Source organism: Coregonus lavaretus (genome assembly GCF_964263955.1).
Source record: "Coregonus lavaretus genome assembly, chromosome: 12".
Taxonomy (NCBI): Eukaryota; Metazoa; Chordata; class Actinopteri; order Salmoniformes; family Salmonidae; genus Coregonus; species Coregonus lavaretus.
Genome location: NC_139999.1, coordinates 45,651,036 through 45,670,650, shown reverse-complemented (window position 1 = coordinate 45,670,650; position 19,615 = coordinate 45,651,036). Strand labels below are relative to the sequence as shown.

Here is a 19,615-nt window from a genome sequence, read left to right as displayed (position 1 = left end):
TTCGGAAAGCCTAAGGTAGGCCTAGGTTTTTTCATACATTTTAAGGAAATGAGAAATATTAGCTCTTGTGTCTGACATACAGTTCATTCGGAAAGTATTCAGACCCCTTCACTTTTTCCACATTTTGTTACGTTACAGCCTTATTCTAAAATTGATTAAATAAAACATTTCCCCTCATCAATCTACACACAATACCCGATAATGACAAAGCAAAAACTGGTTTTTAGACATTTTTGCTAATTTATAACAAATAAAAACCTAATGCCTTATTTACATAAGTATTCAGACCCTTTGCTATGACATTTACATTTTAGTCATTTAGCAGACGCTCTTATCCAGAGCGACTTACAGTTGCAGTGAATGCATACATGTTTTTTTGTATTTTTTTCATACTGGCCCCCCATGGGAAACGAACCTACATCCCTGCCAGCCAAACCCTCCCCTACCTTGGACCAATTGTGCACCACCCATGGGTCTCCCGGTCACGGCCAGCTGCGACAGAGCCTGGACTCGAACCAGGATCTCTAGTGGCACAGCTAGCACTGCGATGCAGTGCCTTAGACCACTGCGCCACTCGGGAGACTCGAACTGGAGCTCAGATGCATCCTGTTTCCATTGATCATCCTTGAGATGTTTCTACAACTTGATTGGAGTCCACCTGTGGTAAATTCAATTGATTGGACATGAACTCCCGAGTGGCGCAGTGGTCTAAGGCACTGCATCGCAGTGCTAGCTGTGCCACTAGAGATCCTGGTTCGAATCCAGCGTCGTCTAGGGTAGGGGAGGGAAAGGCCTGCAGGGATGTAGCTCAGTTGGTAGAGCATGGCGTTTGCAATGCCAGGGTTGTGGGTTTGATTCCCATGTGGGGCCAGTATGAAATATTTAAAAATAATGTATGCACTAACTAACTGTAAGTTGCTCTGGATAAGAGCGTCTGCTAAATTACTAAAATGTAAATGTAATAATTTGGAAAGGCACGCACCTGTCTATTTGCATGTCAGAGCAAAAACCAAGCCATGAGGTCGAAGGAATTGTCCGTAGAGCTCCAAGACAGGATTGTGTCGAGGCACAGATCTGGGGAAGGGTACCAAAAAGTTTCAGCAGCATTGAAGGGCCCACGAACACAGTGGCCCCCATCATTCTTAAATGGAAGAAGTTTGGAACTACCAAGACTCTTCGTAGAGCTGGCCGCCTGAGCAATCGGGGGAGAAGGGCCTTGGTCAGGAAGGTGACCAAGAACCCGATGGTCACTCTGACAGAGCTCCAGAATTCCTCTGTGGAGATGGGAGAACCTTCCAGAAGCCTTCCTATAGCCTATTTATCTTCAGGTGATTCTTAGCCATTGACACAGCTTCGCCTGAGATGGCTGCTGTTCATGGTCTTGTGGTTCTGAATGTGAGATTGTGGGGATTCCAATCATCAATGTCCGTGGTGCTGAATTGGAAACTCTACTATAACGCTATTTGCTTATTTGTTTACCTTTACCAGTTTTCACGTGATAATGTCACCACAGTAACCTGCTACTAATGATGTTAGTAGTGATGATCAATTATTCGTTTTCTATATAAACATATGGATTGGTAACCACTCTCTCCCCCTTACTCTCTTTCTCAGAGGCAAATTATGCCAGCAGCACCAGAGTCCCTTCCCCTGGTGACGTGCCAGCCCATTGGTCAGACCGCCCTGTGCCCCTCCTCTAGTCCCGCCCTCTATCCTGGCAGATCCATGCTGCTGGAGACGCCCCACAGAGCCACTCCCACACCATGAGCGCCAACGGGCCCGCCTCTGCCCCGGCAGCCCCAGCTGCAACCCCAGTCGCCCCGCCGGTGCCCAGTCCGGTAGCTGTCCCTCCGGCTGCCCCGGTCCCGGTGCCGACCGTCCCGGTGGGCGCGTTGGCACAGAAGAAGCGGGCGCAGTACGCCAAAAGCAAGAAGCAGGGCAGCAACGCCAACACCAGGCCTGCCAGGGCCCTGTTCTGCCTCAAACTCAACAATCCCATACGAAGAGCCTGCATCAGCCTGGTAGAGTGGAAGTATCCTTCACAACAGACCAGAGTGTGTGTGTGTGTCTGGGGGGTCAGGGGAATGTTTGGCTGGATGTCGGTAATCTATACCTTGTACTTTAGTGTGTGTTGCAGTGTGTGATGTGTAGGTGAGTGCATGAGAAGAACCATCAGGGGCTCAGTTAAGGTCGATTCAGGGCCATCAGGCGAATTTCCGCCCATGCACCAATTCATGATTTCCGTTTGTCTGATCCGTACAGTTGGTTAAATGTTGAGTTGCACCTAGCCCATGCCTAGCTTTAGTTTAGCCATGTGCAGAGACTGTATCCCATCTCCATTACCCCTCACACTCCAGTACAACTAGACAAGAGACACACCTTCATGTTAATCTCACTGCAGAGTGTGACTCACTACCCAAAACAAGAGTATGAAAGTGAAACAGCAAGTCAACATTTACTTTTAATCAGTTCATTCTAGCGTAGGTAGCCTACTGTAGGGAAAGACAGATTATTTGACAGCTATAGCCAGCGATGCGGGAATCATTCTAGACTTTGTGTTTTTTCGGCGGTGCGTGCAAGAGAATAGTCAACTGGAGGTTAAAGAAATGAAAGAACAAAGTCATTTTTTGCTGCCTCCTAAGGCGCAGTGAAAGTCACCACGTCCTAAATCTTAAAATACTGGTGGGGCGAGGGTGACTCAGTGACACGACACAGCTGTGTGAGCCTCTGCTGGGACGCTGCTGCTCCAGAAGACACAGTCATCAGAACACTGTGATAACTCTGCAAATGATCTCATGTTATTTAGATGGGCCCTGAATTGCCAAGTTGCATTTTTAATGTCATTATGACTTTTTCTGACTCTCGCAACTTCCGATGTCTTTGGCTTGAACTCTGTCTGTGTTTGATGACTATTGTTTGAACAGGAAATAGTCAAATGTTGACATTGTGAATATATTCATGTGATCCACTGCTTTGATGATTTTCCCTTAACCTTGTCTTCCAGGCCATTTGATATATTTATATTAATTGCTATTTTTGCCAACTGTATGGCCTTAGCTGTGTACATCCCCTTCCCTGAGGATGACTCCAACTCCACAAACCATGACCTGGTGAGTACATACATCAGCATTACTCCTGACTCCCCAAATTAACCCCATGACCTTCGAACCCCTTGCATTACCTTTGACCCCTATTGTGCTCTGGAGAAGGTTTTTGGTGAAGTTACCCCTAGACCCTGATCTTGGGTCAGTTTTGCATTTCCCCCCACTAATGGTTAAGGTTAGGATTGGGTGAGGGTAAGCTGATCCTAGATCTGTACCAAAGGGAAACTTCACCAGGAGCCTCTGCTGTTTTCACCTTGTACTGTGAATGACTCCTTGGGTTTGCTGCTGTGTGCTCTGGCAGTGACAGCGTTCATGGTGCAGGTGACTTGTTGTGTCATTGAAGTCTCTGTGGAGGTGCTGTAGGACAATGGGCACCCTCTGTTTTCAGGTTATTATGCTTTACCCTGCAGTGTTATTATGGTTGTGTATGGTTGACAGTGCTTGACTTTGACTGTAATAGGTGCCGGTACTCATGTTGTGTGCCAGTACTGTTTATATTTAGGTGCAGAAACTCCACAATACTATTTAGTCAGTATTCAATAAGAGGTGCAGGAACTCAAGCAGTTGTCATGACTAGTGTTTAAAGGTACTATATGGGATATGTCTTGCTGTTCCATGGTAATACGTTATTAATGTGTATTACATGTAAATGTCTTGCTGTGCGTGGGTGTGTGTGTGTGTGCTAACTCCTGTTTGAAGATTATTATTGTGGAACCACAGAGACTATGGGTCCAGGCATTGGCTGCATGGAGAATCATCTCCATGCTCTTTCCATTTGTACTTTGTCATGTCATATCGTTCCTGCAGTGCACCAGAATTTCATTCAGCTTTTATTTTTAGAAATCCTCATCTCTCTATGCTCCCCTGTGCATGTGAGTCTGACGGTGTGTCTGTGTAGACTGATGAATTATGGGTGATATAGTGTTCAAAGCAGGGCTTCTACAGCTGAGAGTGTGTGCATGCATAGTCCACTGGCGAGACAACAGACATTTGGATTCTTACATGAGCAGGATTTAGCTGGAGAGCTTCATTCATAAACAGCTCATTTGTCTCACTGCGGTGAGAGCAGACTGCTGGGCTTTCTCTTAATGTTATGTCTGAGAGAGAGAGAGAGCAGACTGCTGGGCTTTCTCTTAATGTTATGTCTGAGAGAGAGAGAGAGCAGACTGCTGGGCTTTCTCTTAATGTTATGTCTGAGAGAGAGAGAGAGCAGACTGCTGGGCTTTCTCTTAATGTTATGTCTGAGAGAGAGAGAGAGCAGACTGCTGGGCTTTCTCTTAATGTTATGTCTGAGAGAGAGAGAGAGAGCAGACTGCTGGGCTTTCTCTTAATGTTATGTCTGAGAGAGAGAGAGAGAGCAGACTGCTGGGCTTTCTCTTAATGTTATGTCTGAGAGAGAGAGAGAGCAGACTGCTGGGCTTTCTCTTAATGTTATGTCTGATAGAGAGAGAGAGAGAGCAGACTGCTGGGCTTTCTCTTAATGTTATGTCTGAGAGAGAGAGAGAGCAGACTGCTGGGCTTTCTCTTAATGTTATGTCTGATAGAGAGAGAGAGCAGACTGCTGGGCTTTCTCTTAATGTTATGTCTGATAGAGAGAGAGAGAGAGCAGACTGCTGGGCTTTCTCTTAATGTTATGTCTGATAGAGAGAGAGAGCAGACTGCTGGGCTTTCTCTTAATGTTATGTCTGAGAGAGAGAGAGAGCAGACTGCAGGGCTTTCTCTTAATGTTATGTCTGAGAGAGAGAGAGAGCAGACTGCTGGGCTTTCTCTTAATGTTATGTCTGAGAGAGAGAGAGAGCAGACTGCTGGGCTTTCTCTTAATGTTATGTCTGAGAGAGAGAGAGAGCAGACTGCTGGGCTTTCTCTTAATGTTATGTCTGAGAGAGAGAGAGAGCAGACTGCTGGGCTTTCTCTTAATGTTATGTCTGAGAGAGAGAGAGAGCAGACTGCTGGGCTTTCTCTTAATGTTATGTCTGATAGAGAGAGGGGGAGAGAGAGAGAGAAACAGAGAGAGAAAGAGAGAGAGAGCAGGATGGCTGAGAGCGATAGAAAGCTAGATTCTGTCCTGTTTTGTAACCCTCAACTCACCTACTGCTTTAAAAGATGTATGGGGCTTATAGAAATCACATTTGATTGATTCTACACATACATGCATACACAGTGTTCCTGCCGTTGTGCTGCGGTTGTACGAAGACGTTCTACTGTAAGATACTAAGATGTGGTCTACTACTTGAGAGGAGAAGTGTGGTGTAATGCTTGCCAGTGTGACCTCCAGGAGGGTGACCCCAGGGTATTTGTTTGCACAGTGGTGCATAGGAGGAGGAAAGTAGGTCATCTGGGACAATACAGTCTGTGCTACAGTATTGTGTAATCTATGGGCTCGGTTGGTGTTCAACTACATGTTGTACAGTAGCACCAAAAGAGCATCTTCTTAGTGAGGGATTGCAATGTTCATAAATCAGGGAAAAATGTGGTCCTGTATGGCTCGGTTGGTAGAGCATGGTGCCTTCAACACCAGGGTTGTGGGTTCAATTCCCGCTGGGGCCACCCATATGAAATGTATGTAACAGTACTGTATGTAGCTTTGGAAAAATAGAGAGATTAAATGTAACAGGGGATCTGATTCTGTAGTTTTGGGGAATAAACCAGAGCCATATATAAAGTATGTGTGGCCCTGGAGTTAACAATGGTGTCATTTAAAGTCGACTCTATGGAATGTACGTTGTATATAGCCTAGGTACGTATTGCTACAGAACACCTTATGTTATGTGGTAGGATGATGATTCAACCTCAATAAAAGTCTCTAGAGAGAGTGGCTATGAATTCACTCCGCAGTAGCAGTGTTGCCATTAAACTGTGGGGAGGTGGTATGGATGTATGAGGGGGTTCATGTGAATGGGGATGTATCTAAATGGCAGCTAATGAGGAACGGCTGGGCTAGGCTGATTGACAGATCCACATTTTGCCCATTCGAATGTTCAATCGAAGAGTAACTGAGTGCCTCAATGCCTGTCTGCCTGCATTATATAGCAAGCCACGGCCACGTGACTCACTGTCTGTAGGAGCAAACAATTTTCGGGCACGAGCTGGTGTACCTAATAAACTGACCGCTGAGTGTGTGTTGCCATGTATTTGTGCCAAGCTTCAGTGAGTCTTAGTTTTTAGGTGACTTGTGCAGTTCTGCTCTTTCCAATGGCAGTAGGTATACTGTAGGAGGTTGATTTAGGGCTGGTGCACCAAATGTACTGTACTAACTACAATACACACACACAGAGGTCTCAGGAGGAGGAATGTGAGAGTGTAGAAACGCTGACTTGGTTGAATATGGCAGCCAGCAGGGGTCGAGGGCTGAGAACTCCAGAGCACAGCGCTGCCATCTCTCTCTCTCACACACACACACGCACGCACGCACGCACGCACGCACGCACGCACGCACGCACGCACGCACGCACGCACACACACACACACACACACACACACACACACACACACACACACACACACACACACACACACACACACACACACACACACACACACACACACACACACACACACACACACACACACACACACACACACACACACACACACACACACACACACACACACCCACACTACTGCACTGCAGGCCCATAGGTGAGCTGGCTGGCTAGGGCTGATGATGGGAGAACCAGGATGGCAGGGGGATGGCACAGTGTCGGGGTGGATGGCCTGGCTGTCACGGAGGGCCAACCAGGCGAGTCCCCTGGCTCCTATCATCCTATCACGAGGCGCTAATGCCATGCAGATTAGATTCAGTGACAGACTCAGTGTAAGCTGGGGGGAGGGAGAGAGAGAGAGAGGTACTGTTCAAACTCAGTATCTTATTTTGAGCTCAGCAAGCTGAGAGGAGGCTAAGGCTATGTCCCAATGCTGGCCCTCGAAGACAGAGCAACTAGTGGTAGGGATAAATATGTCTAAGGAATGGGACATCACTCGTGACTCGCGCACATCATCAGAAGCCGACAACAGAAACTACGCAATTCATTGACAACGAGCCTTGTTATTTTCACAATGGCTGTACTGGCGGCAGTAATAACTAACCTTATATTTTTCATGCAACAAATACGTACTTACCATACTACAGTTTTTTTTGATTGCTTAAGCACGATTTTCAAAACAGGGCCCGTGTTTTCAAAACACTACACACAATTAGCACAACCACACACCCAATTAGCAAAACACTACAGATCCTTTGCAAAATTAAACACTCTTGTAAAAACTATACACTTCTTTTTAAAAACCACACTTTGTTACCATATGAAACACACACGTTTCACATTACTATACTCTGTTTGCACGAGTTACACTCTGCTGTGATAAACCTAAAACACTTTTAGCACTTCTACTTCCCTATGATTAGAGTAGGCTACTCTCAACAAAGTACAAATATAATGTAAATTCACCAAACACTACACAAGACCAATGTTGCAGACTGAAGAAACTCATTTATTTCTCAACACGCCCAAAATGTTGACATGGAGATTCATAATACTGTAACCAAACGTCACTTTACGTATTGTAAGTTCAAAAAAAATAAAAAAAATAACTAGACATTGTCTCTTCGCCTAGCTGGATCTGGCCAGAGAATTTCATCAACATCGCAGGCAATGTTGTCATTAGCAAGACACCTTGGAAAGAAACGTCTTGAATGACGAATCCATCCTTGCATTGCTGCTACCTCCATCTGGTCACAGGCCTCCTCCATGGCTTGGATGAGGGGTACCTCAGCCTGGAGACGGAGATCATATACCTTCCACCGCCATGCCGAGAAAAACTCTTCTATAGGGTTGAGGAATGGAGAGTATGGTGGAAGATATAGGACGGTGAAATGTGGATGTTGCTGAAACCAGTTCTGAACCAGAGCAGAGCGGTGGAAAGACACATTGTCCCAGACAACAATGTATTGCATATGATCGATTTGATTTGCTGCTGTTATGTTGTGCAATTGGTCTAAGAATGTAAGTATGAGTGATGTGTTGTAAGGGCCCATATGGGCATGGCGGTGGAGGACCCCATTCTGTGTAATGGCTGCACAGAGAGTTATATTTTACCCCACGTTGCCCTGGGACATTGACTATAGCCCTGTGGCCAATTATGTTTCTTCCCCTCCTTCGTGTTCTCGTCAGGTTGAACCCAGCCTCATCTACGTAAATGAACTCATGCTGGATCTCCTCTCCATCCATTCGTAAAACTCTCTGAAAAACAGTGTCAGGCAAAATTGTGTAGTTCAGTGTAGATCTAGTATACATATTACAGTACAGTAAAAGATTATGAGACAGTATGCAAGATCACACTGCTAAAGTGAATACATACCTCTGCATAATCATGCCGCAGTCGTTTCACCCTTTCGGAATTGCGCTCGAAAGGCACTCGATAAATTTGCTTCATTTGAATATGTTTTTTTTTTAGGATGCGTGCCACTGTTGATGTTGAGACCTGATGGATATCGTTGAAAATGGCGTGGTTATTGACAATGTTAGCTTGGAACTGCTTGAGTGTTATAGCATTGTTGGCCAAAACCATGTTTACTATCTCCCTCTCTTGCTGTTCTGTGAACATAGGAGGCCTTCCCCCTTGTCGTCCCTGACCCTCAATCCTATGTAGAAAAAAAAACAGTATACAATAGTACAGTAATTTCACAGGAAAAGGTAACAGAAGTGCTGATAGTGCATATAATATAGTACTGTAAGCAGTTACTGAAACCGTGCAGATGTTTTTGATATGATGATATTTTTACAATACCTATTTTCCAGTCGAAATGTTCTCATCACACTTGCCACTGTATATCGGCTTAGATTTGGCTGTACTCGCAGTCCAGCCTCCCTCAGCGTCAGGCCGTGGTTGACAATGTGGTCAACCAGTGTTGCGCGGATCTCATTTGTCAGATTCGGTCCTCTTTGAGCACCTTCTTGTCTTATTCTTCCTCTTCCTCTTCCTCCCCTTCCTCCTCCTCCTCCTCCTCCTCGTTCTCCTCCTCGTCCTCCTCGTTCTCCTCGTCCTCCTCGTCCTCCTCGTTCTCCTCGTCCTCCTCGTCCTCCTCGTCCTCCTCGTTCTCCTCGTTCTCCTCGTCCTCCTCGTCCTCCTCCTCGTTCTCCTCGTCCTCCTCGTCCTCCTCGTCCTCCTCGTTCTCCTCGTTCTCCTCGTCCTCCTCCTCGTTCTCCTCGTCGTCCTCCTCCTCCTCCTCCTCCTCGTCTTACTCTTTCTCTGACTCTTTCCATTGTGCTTGAAGACCGATGAACTCACCTGCTGCTTTTTATAGTGCTTATACACCTGATTGGTGTGTCTACAATTAAGCAAACGAGTGTTTGCACACCTGATGACTGTGTTGAACCAATTGGTTGGACGGTGTGGTAATTTGACAGTCAGTGCTTTGGTATTGCAAGGACGTGACTTCATGATAGATTTATGTGTGTAATGTATGTTAAGTGTGTTTAGTGTTTTGCAAATCACTGTGTGTAGAGTTTTGCAACAAGTGTAAGGTTGACAATGTGCTTATAGTTGTGCAAATATGGGCTGATGTTTTGCTTCTTGAGTGTAAGGTTTTGCTAATAGTGTACTACTTTTAATTTTAGTGTGTAAGCAATCCAAAAAAACTGTAATATTTATACCAAAGGTTTTATGGTCCATACAGAGATCTGCTACATACAGTGCCTTCAGAAAGTATTCATACCCCTTGACTTTTTCCACATTTTGTTGTGTTAAAGCCTGAATTTAAAATTAATTAAATGTAGATTTTTTTTTACACTGGCCTACACACAATACCCGATAATGTCAAAGTAGAATTATGTTTTTTGAAATGTTTACAAATTAATTAAAATGGAAAATCTGAAATGTCTTGAGTCAGTAAGTATTCAATCCCTTTGTTATTGCAAGCCTAAATAAGTTCAGGAGTATGCATTTGCTTAAGAAGTCACATAATAATTTGCACGGACTCACTCTGTGCAAAAATTGTCAGTGAGATAAATGTCTACCTCATCTCTGTACCCCACACATACAATTATCTGTAAGGTCCCTCAGTCGAGCAGTGAATTTCAAACACAGATTCAACCAAAAAGACCAGGGAGGTTTTGCAATGCCTTGCAAAGAAGGGCACCTATTGGTAGATAGGTAAAAAAAAAAAGCAGACATTGAAAATCCCTTTGAGCATGGTGAAGTTATTAATTACACTTTGGATGGTGTATCAATACACCAAGTCACTACAAAGATACAGGCGTCCTTCCTAACTCAGTTGCCAGAGAGGACGGAAACCGCTCAGGGATCTCACCATGAGGCCAATGGTGACTTTAAAATAGTTACAGAATTTAATGGCTGTCATAGGAGAAAACTGAGGATGATCAACAACTTTGTAGTTACTCCACATTACTAACCTAATTGACAGAGTGAAAAGAAGGAAGCCTGTACAGAATACATTTTTTTCCAAACCATTCATCCTATTTGCAACAACACACTAAAGTAATAGTGCAAACATCTGGCAAAGCAAATCACTTTTTGTCATGAATACAAAGTGTTATGTTTGGGGCAAATCAATACAACACTATATACCAGTCTCCATATTTTGAAGTGTAGTGGTGGCTGCATCATGTTTTGGGTATGCTTGTAATCATTAAAGATGCAATAAGCAGAAATGGCTCCACCATTTGGTTGCTAAAACTGTAATAGTTCGCCTAATTTCAGTTTATGTGACAAAACAAGCAACTATAGTGTAGAGAATCATTGTACAATCTAAACCGCTGTGAAATATATTTTCCATAACCAAAAATATTGTTTCTTCAGCTGTTTGAAGCTGGTGTACAAAACCGAAAGTAAAAGACGCAAAAACTAAACTTAAGAACGTGAAGCATAGAAATCGCTCACATAGAATAGATCTACCGCTTCTTAGACTTGCTTTCAATGAGAATGACAGATCTACAGTGCATTCGGAAAGTATTCAGACCCATTCCTTTTTTCAAATTTTGTTACGTTACAGCCTTATTCTAAAATGGATTAAATACAACATTTTCCTCATCAATCTACACACAATACCCCATAATGACAAAGCGAAAACAGGTTTTTAGAAATGTTTGCAAATGTATAAAAAATCTAAACCAGAAATACCTTATTTACATAAGTATTCAGACCCTTTGCTATGAGACTCGAAATTGAGCTCAGGTGCATCCTGTTTCCATTGACCATCCTTGAGATGTTTCTACTACTTGATGGGAGTCCACCTGTGGTAAATTCAATTGATTGGACGGGATTTGGAAAGGCACACACCTTTCTAAATAAGGTCCCACAGTTGACAGTGCATGTCAGAGGAAAAACCAAGCCATGAGGTCGAAGGAATTGTCTGTAGAGCTCAGAGACAGGATTGTGTCAAGGCACAGATCTGTACCAAAACATTTCTGCAGCATTGAAGGTCCCCAAGAACACAATGGCATCCATCATTCTTAAATGGAAGAAGTTTGGAACCACCAAGACTCTTCCTAGAGCTGGCCGCCCGGCAAAACTGAGCAATCAGGGGAGAAGGGCTTTGGTCAGGGAGGTGACCAAGAACCCAATGGTCACTCTGACAGAGCTCTAGAGTTCTTCTGTGGAGATGGGAGAACCTTCCAGAAGGACAACCATCTCTGCAGCACTCCACCAATCAGGCCTTTATGGTAGAGTTGCCAGACGGAAGCCATTCCTCAGTAAAAGGCACATGACAGCCCACTTGGAATTTGCCAAAAGGCACCTAAAGACTCTCAGACCATGAGAAACAAGATTCTCTGATCTGATGAAACCAAGATTGAACTCTTTGGCCTGAATGCCAAGTGTCACATCTGGAGGAAACCTGGCACCATCCCTACGGTGAAGCATGGTGGTGGCAGCATCATGCTGTGGGGATGTTTTTCAGCGGCAGAGACTGGGAGACTAGTCAGGATCGAGGCAAAGATAAACAGAGCAAAGTACAGAGAGATTAATGAAAACCTGTTCCAGAGCTCTCAGGACCTCAGACTGGGGTGAAGGTTCACTTTCCAACAAGACAACGACCCTAAGCACACAGCCAAGATAACACAGGAATGGCTTCTGGACAAGTCTCTGAATGTCCTTGAGTGGCCCAGCCAGAGCCCGGACTTAAACCTGATCTAACATCTCTGGAGAGACCTGAAAATAGCTGTGCAGCAACGCTCCCCATCCAACCTGACAGAGCTTGAGAGGATCTGCAGAGAAGAATTGGAGAAAGTCCCCAAATACAGGTGTGCCAAGCTTGTAGCGTCATACCCAAGAAGACTCGAGGCTGTAATCGCTGCCAAAGGTGCTTCAACAAAGTACTGAGTAAAGGGTCTGAATACTTATGTAAATGTATATTTAAGTTTTTATTTTTAATAAATTAGCAAAAAATTATATAAATCTATTTTTGCATTGTCATTATGGGGTATTGTGTGTAGATTGATGAGGAGAAAAAACAATTTAATCAATTTTAGAATAAGGCTGTAACCTAACAAAATGTGGAAAAAGTCAAGGGGTCTGAATACTTTCCGAAGGCACTGTATTCTACTCCAAATATCGCGATATCTGATATAATCGTTTTGTGCCGTCAATGACAAGATAATTACGGACTGCAATATTTTTTTGCATATTTAGGATATTATAGTCGCATTCTGATGAAATATCTTAGAATGGCGAAGAAAAAAGGCTTAGTTAATTCATTTAGATGTCCCATAGTGTCAGGTAACAGTATTGAACCCCTATTTCAGTATGTTGATGTCTTCATCTCAAAATTAGTGCCAGCATTGCCAGCCTTTTTAGGAGATACCAGGGATGTGCTTAAGATAATCAATAACTATAAATGTGACACCGAAAACATCTTGGTTACACTTGACATTCAGTCTCTCTGCACTAATATCCCGCAGGCCTACAAGCTCTCTAGCTATCTTGACGTTAGACCGAAGGGTATCTTACTTCCGTTTAACTTTATTCCGTCTCACTGAAAAAGCCCTCACATCAAATTACTTCCAATATGAGGGCAGTTGCTAACAGATTTGAGGTAATGGGAGCTGCATTCGCTCCTAACTATGCAAATGTATTTATGGGACACTGGGAGGAGACCTTCATTTATGATGTCCACAAAAACCCATATTTCCAGAATATCGCCCTTTAGAAAAGATACAAAGACGATATCCTACTCGTATGGAACGGTACTGACGCTCTCCTCTCAGAGTTAATTTCTTATATTAACTTTGACCCCAATCTCAAATTCACAGCAGAAGGAAGTCGAGCATTTTTGTACTTCTTGGATCTTATAATCCAAAACGAGTCTAAATTTTACATGACATTTTAGTCATTTAGCAGACGCTCTTATCCAGAGTTCATACATATTTTTTTATTTTTTATTTTTGTCTACTATGCATCTTCCACAAGCCTCAGAGTAGGAATACACTTTTACATGCAGACAGTAACCACCCGGTACACCTTAAGTGGAACTTACCGTTCGGTCAATTTCTAAGACTGGAACATCCTCAAAAGCGATCCAAATCTACGTGAGTTCATAGCATTTGTTTTCGCCGTGAGCGCAATCTAGCCGATTCCGTTATGCACAGCATGCAGCTACCCAAGAAGCAGGACACTTGGCTTCCAGGCCCGCCCAATGGCATTTACAAGTGTGGCCACTGTGTACATTGTGACGACAGGACCAATACTAAAGTGTTTTACCACCGAAAACAGGTAAAGAATCCAAAATCCAAAGCTTCATTAATTGTAGCCCCACAAATGTCATATACATGCTCAAATCCATCTGCGGGGCTATTAGGAACACCTTCCTAATATTGAGTTGCACCCCCTCCTTTTCCCCTCAGAACAGCCTCAATTCGTCGGGGCATGGACTCTACAAGGTGTCGAAAGTGTTCAACAGGGATGCTGGCCCATGTTGGCTCCAATGCTTCCCACAGTTGTGCCAAGTTGGTTGGATGTCCTTTGACACAGGAAACTGTTGAGCATGAAAAACCCAGCAGCGTTGCAGTTCTTGACACACTCAAACCGGTGCGCCTGCCACCTACTACCATACCTCGTTCAAAGGCACTTAAATATTTTGTCTTGCCCATTCACCCTCCGAATGGCACACAAACACAATCCATGTCTCAATTGTCTCAAAGCTTAAAAATAATTATTTAACCTGTCTCCTCCCCTTCATCTACACTGAAGTGGATTTAACAGGTGACATCAATAAGGGATCATAGCTTTCACATGGATTCACCTGGTCAGTCTATGTCATGGAAATAGCAGGTGTTCCTAATGTTTTGTACACTCAGTGTATATTGGTCAAACTAAACGATCATTGAAACTCTGCATCGCAGAACATAAGGCTGCTATTCGTAATAAAAACACGGACTATGCTATTGCGCGCCACTGCATAGAAGCCAACCACGTCTCACCTTCCTCCCTGCGCTTTGTAGGAAAGGGAAAGGGCATAGAACACATCCAAATTTCACTAAGAGGAAGTGACCTCGCGCGTAAACTAAAACAAAGAGAGACATTCTGGCAGTACTCCTTAGACACTGTGGATCCTAAGGGGCTAAACAATTATTTTTCACTGTCCTCGTTTCTGTAATGTTCTTGCCTTGATTTTTGGGGTCTCTATGTCTCCGGTTTCACAGGCACCCAAATATCACCTATGTTTTACTTTATTGTGACATGGCCTATTGATTAACGAGACACATGATTTCTCTTATTTTACTATTATTTTGTGCTATATTATTATTATTATTATTATTATTATTTTCTTACATTGTTGTGTCTCGATGGGCCACTAGGCTATACATAGGAGCTAAGTGCAATAGTCAGGTCACTCTGAGGAAGACTTCAGCTTGACATCGAAACGTCAGTCACCTGTTCTGATCCTGTACAATGGATTAAAGTGAGCTAAAATAAATACATCTCTGCCTTTTTTGTTGAGTGCTCCAACTCCTTTCTTCCTCAAATTAGTTCCTTTGGAAGTGTTTCTTTGGAAGTCCCTCTCTTCATTTTCAACATATTGATACAGCCTAATACTGCAGAGGTTTGATTTGAAAAGTTCAAATAGAGAATATTCTTGCACATGATGATACATCATATTGCACTTTACTATATAATGTCAAATGTCACGATATTTGATTTATTCATATATCGGCCCAACCCTATATTATATTCTTCCTCTTCCTCCTCTCATCTGTATCCTCTGCACTCCTCCTCTATAGCTCCTTCCTGATAACGTCCTTGACAAACAGTTTGGAATGATTGCTCTGAAATGATCACCCTGAAAGGCTCTAACACACACCTTCGTGAGGAACAGTCACACACTGTCTGAGAGAGAGTGTCCTCTCCGCACACCACTGTCTGTCTCTCCTCTCCACCCCCACCTGTCTAAGAAACAGGCAGACACCGGGTCCGTCCGTCTGTCCCCTCCTTCCGGTTTTAAGGTCATTTGTGACTGCTCTCTGTAAGACAGCGCTCCCGGCAGGCAGCTCCTCCTGCTGAAGGTAGCAGAGCGAAAAGTACCCTGGAACAATGACCTTTTCCCTGTGAATATGATTCATGCTTCAACCTTCATAGGGCAACATGCACACTGAAGAATCCTGGCTGCTATCATGTTAGTGTGTGTGTCTGTATCACTGTTGTTGGCCAATACTACTCATTTTAATTCACCTCACCCACCGGGATAAAGAGACACTGAAATGACCTGAAATGACGGTACAGTCGGTGCACAAATAGAGTCTGAAATGACAGCAGTTGAACCGAATGAGACTGAAATGACCATAGGTGAATTGTGAATTAGGGGGACCACAGATGGTACAGTACAGTAGCATCCATGAGGCAAACTGCTAGAGCAGAAACACATCCTGTGATCCCACGGCTTTGCCTTGTTAATATGTGTATACTCTCATTTACATGTACTATTTACTATCTGTTAGCCTCTCGTGTTTTTTTCACATGGCCGTGTGTCCTGTCAAAGGAGTGTGTGTGTCTGTGTCTGTGTGTCTGTGTTTCTGTTTTGTATGCTAGCTAATGTTAGCTAACAGTACGCTTTTACTTGGAATGAAAACGACTTTCTGACTAAATTAGAAACGTATAATATCTGAAAATGTAGCTAGCTAGACTCTCTTACCAGTATACATGGATGAACGCTTTTCCCTCACTGTCACAGATGCCATGGTTGCCCTTAGTTTGAAGATGTAATCCGGAGACAGGTATTTTATACAAGAGCCTTCTGTGTTCTCTTTTCGACTCCCTCTGCCTATTTGCAATCAAACGCCAGAATTTTCTCCATACTCTGCTTCCACCGGTCATTCCACTGATTTCAAAACTCGGTCAACTTCTTCCGTGACAACAACACTGTTGATTGCCGTTTGAGAAGACTGTACAATGTCTGGTTCAATTAAAATGTTTTTACCTAAATCAGGGATTTCCTCATCGTCTGATTAATTTTCAGAGTCAGAGAGAGTCAGCATGGCACGATCGTCCTCCAGAAAGTGGAGAGCAGTACATTAGCAACACTTTTGCAGTTCTTCGTGATATCTTTCAAAAAAGCCGCTGTAGAACGCATTACCTACACATACTGAGCAGCTCATGTTATAGACAGAAACAGGTTACATTGCAGACCAATCCGAACTCATCTCTCGGTATGTCCAGCCCATCCATTATCTCAGCCAATCATGGCTAGCGTGAAGGTTCCTGTCTTTTTCTGTGACTAAACCAACTAGGCTTGTAATTTAACAATTTTATTCGTATTTACAGATGTCATACAAGTTTGTTATTAAGGCACATGAAAGTTCACATGTTACAGAAGGCATTTCTGACAAAAAACGATTTTTTATAAACAAATTATGTTTACGTTAAAATATGCCTAGTTTCCTTAAATGAGTCACATATTAGCAACCCATGCTAGTTGTTACATCTTTATCTCCCCTCTTTCTAAATTTCTAACTGATATTTTCATCTCTGTCTCATGACAACGCTCACATGTGCGGTGTGCTTTTGACATTTGACATTGCTTTACGTGGCTCATTGCGCTCTAGTGACTCCTTGTGGTGGGCTGTGTGCCTGCAGGCTGACATCAGTTGAACTGTGTTTCCTCTGACATGTTGGTGCAACTGGCTTCTGGGTTAAGCGGGCAGGTATTAAGAAGGAGCGGTTTGTTGGGTCATGTTTCGGAGGACTCGAACTTCGTCTCTCCCAAGTTGCAGCAATGAGACAAGATCACAATACTAATTTATGTAAACTTTTCTACTATCGGGGATATTCGATTGACATAGGCTAGTGATTTTTCTGTTCGTTACTTGTCTTGTTAGCTGAGGAAAAGTAAATGTGGACAGTTATTCTAACATCTTCAAATTGTGCATCGGAATTCGGTAAGAAGGACGCACACCATTGCATCCTCGAGTTGCATATTCTGTTAAGATGAATTACCATAATCGAAATGTGATTTCTGTCATTCTGAGCACTGTGGGTGGACGCCCTAATCAGGTTACGCACCCAATGTATATGGGTCCAGTAAATTAAAATGCTGCCGGTCAAATGTGCAGGGCCACATGTTCCTAACGGAAACCCTGGTTTGCATGTGTGAATGCTTGCATGCGTGTGTGTGTGTGACAGTGGAGGTTGGCTGTGGCTGTAACTGCGGCTGGCCTGGCAGCAGTGTCTCTGGACTCCAGTGGAGATGATGTCAGAAGTGTGTGTTTAGTCACTTAACTAACTACTCATTTGTGGCTCACGCTACGACACCCCCTGCTCGTTATCCTAATGTGCGGGCACGTGCGTGCGTGTGTTCATGTTTAGGTGGTATAGCAGGGCATTGATAGACAATGCATGCCCATCCAGCCTGTCTTGTCTATAAGGACACACTGTGCCTATTTATCCCTATAGGATTCTAATGGCAATTCAGGGATCTGTATCATCTCTTGTATAGGTAGGCTCCTGCAGTGACCCTAATGACTAGTTGAAGGAATCAAATGATGAATTACTGAACAAATGAACGAATGAAACAGCTAATCTAACTACTATGAGAAAGTGTGTTTTTATTATTATGGTGAACGATGAGCTCATTGAAACACCATCACCATGCTCAGGGCCGTATGTATCAAGTGTCTCAGAGTAGGAGTTCTGATTTAGGATCAGTTTTGCCTTTTAGATCACAATTTAAAAAAAAGTTTACATGGGCAGGGAAGACCTGATCTATAGACTAGTACAAGACTGATAATGAGAATATGTTGAGTGTCTTATTTGATAATCAAGATGGTATCTGATTCATCTTCTTATCAAAGATAGCATCTCAAAGTGTACTGGGCCATGGGAGCAACAATGTATAAGGTTTCTGCCCTGACTTTTTCTCAAGTGATCTGGTGCTCAGGCATTAATGCAGACACATGCATGCACTCACAGGCACATATGCATGCACACTCACATTAACACACTAAATGCATGCACATCCCTTGTTCGAAACATCTCTCCCTCGTGCCTCTCCGTTTTAGAGCAGTGTGCCCAGCCCATCCCCCCTTCTCTTCTTCCTCCTCTGTTCTTCAACCAGTAGGCCTCCCCACAGATGACTCACTTTGTGCCAACGTGTGTGTCGGTTAATGTGCTTAACTCAAAGGCTGCGTTTACACAGGCAGACAAATTCTGATATTTGTTCCACTAATTGGTGTTTTGAGCAATCAGATCAGCTCTGAGAAAGAGCTGATGTGAAAATATCTAATGTGATTCGTGAAACGACAAATTATTGGAAAAAAGCCATAGCGATGTATAGAGATCGCAATGTTTTATCTGTCCCATTATGGCGTCTGTGACCATTTAGGCCATCTCCATTTTGAAGTAGTCAATTATCTTCTTCTACTACTTCTATAAGTTGGTAAACAAACTGAAAAGATGTATACTGCAACCTGGAGTGTGTTGTTTGAACAGGTATAAAGCCAAGGTTGGCGATTTACTGCCACCTGCAGTTATGGAATGTTTGCTCACGAGTATAATTAATTTGCTAACTCCTCCTGATGACCTGGATGGAATTATGTGATCCTTACGTAACCCATAGGAAGTCCCACCCAGTTGGGTGAAAGTCCTCAATGGCGTGGCCCATGCTAAAACGGGCTTTTGGGCACTACAGCCCTCTATACATCTCTATGGCTTAATTGCATCTGCGTGTGCGAGTGCAAATGTCTTTGTGTGTGTGTGTGTGTGTGTGTTTGTGTGTTTTAGTGGTGCGCCTGTGTGTTTGTGAGAGAGAGAGAGAGAGAGAGAGAGAGAGAGAGAGAGAGAGAGAGAGAGAGAGAGAGAGAGAGAGAGAGAGAGAGAGAGAGAGAGAGAGAGAGAGAGAGAGAGAGAGAGAGAGAGAGAGAGAATGTAAGCACAGTCCACTGAACACGTATGTTTAAATGATACTGTGTCCTTGAATCATGTGAGCAGCACGTTTGCCTTTATCTATTCACACACTGCAGTATTTGGCTAATGGATTCATTTGGAAGATTATATATTTTTTCTCT

At 43.5% G+C, this 19,615-nt stretch overlaps 1 pseudogene across 1 annotated transcript in view; it reads left to right on the top strand.

Moving 5' to 3' along the window:
* Positions 1-1,763: 1,763 nt before the first annotated feature.
* The window catches only part of LOC311138859 (voltage-dependent L-type calcium channel subunit alpha-1D-like), a 123,523-nt pseudogene continuing 105,671 nt past the window's right edge, over positions 1,764-19,615 (top strand). Inside the window, exons 1-2 of the transcript in view lie at positions 1,764-2,032; positions 3,005-3,110. The product of the transcript in view is annotated as a voltage-dependent L-type calcium channel subunit alpha-1D-like (transcript). The remainder of the gene's footprint in view (positions 2,033-3,004; positions 3,111-19,615) is intronic.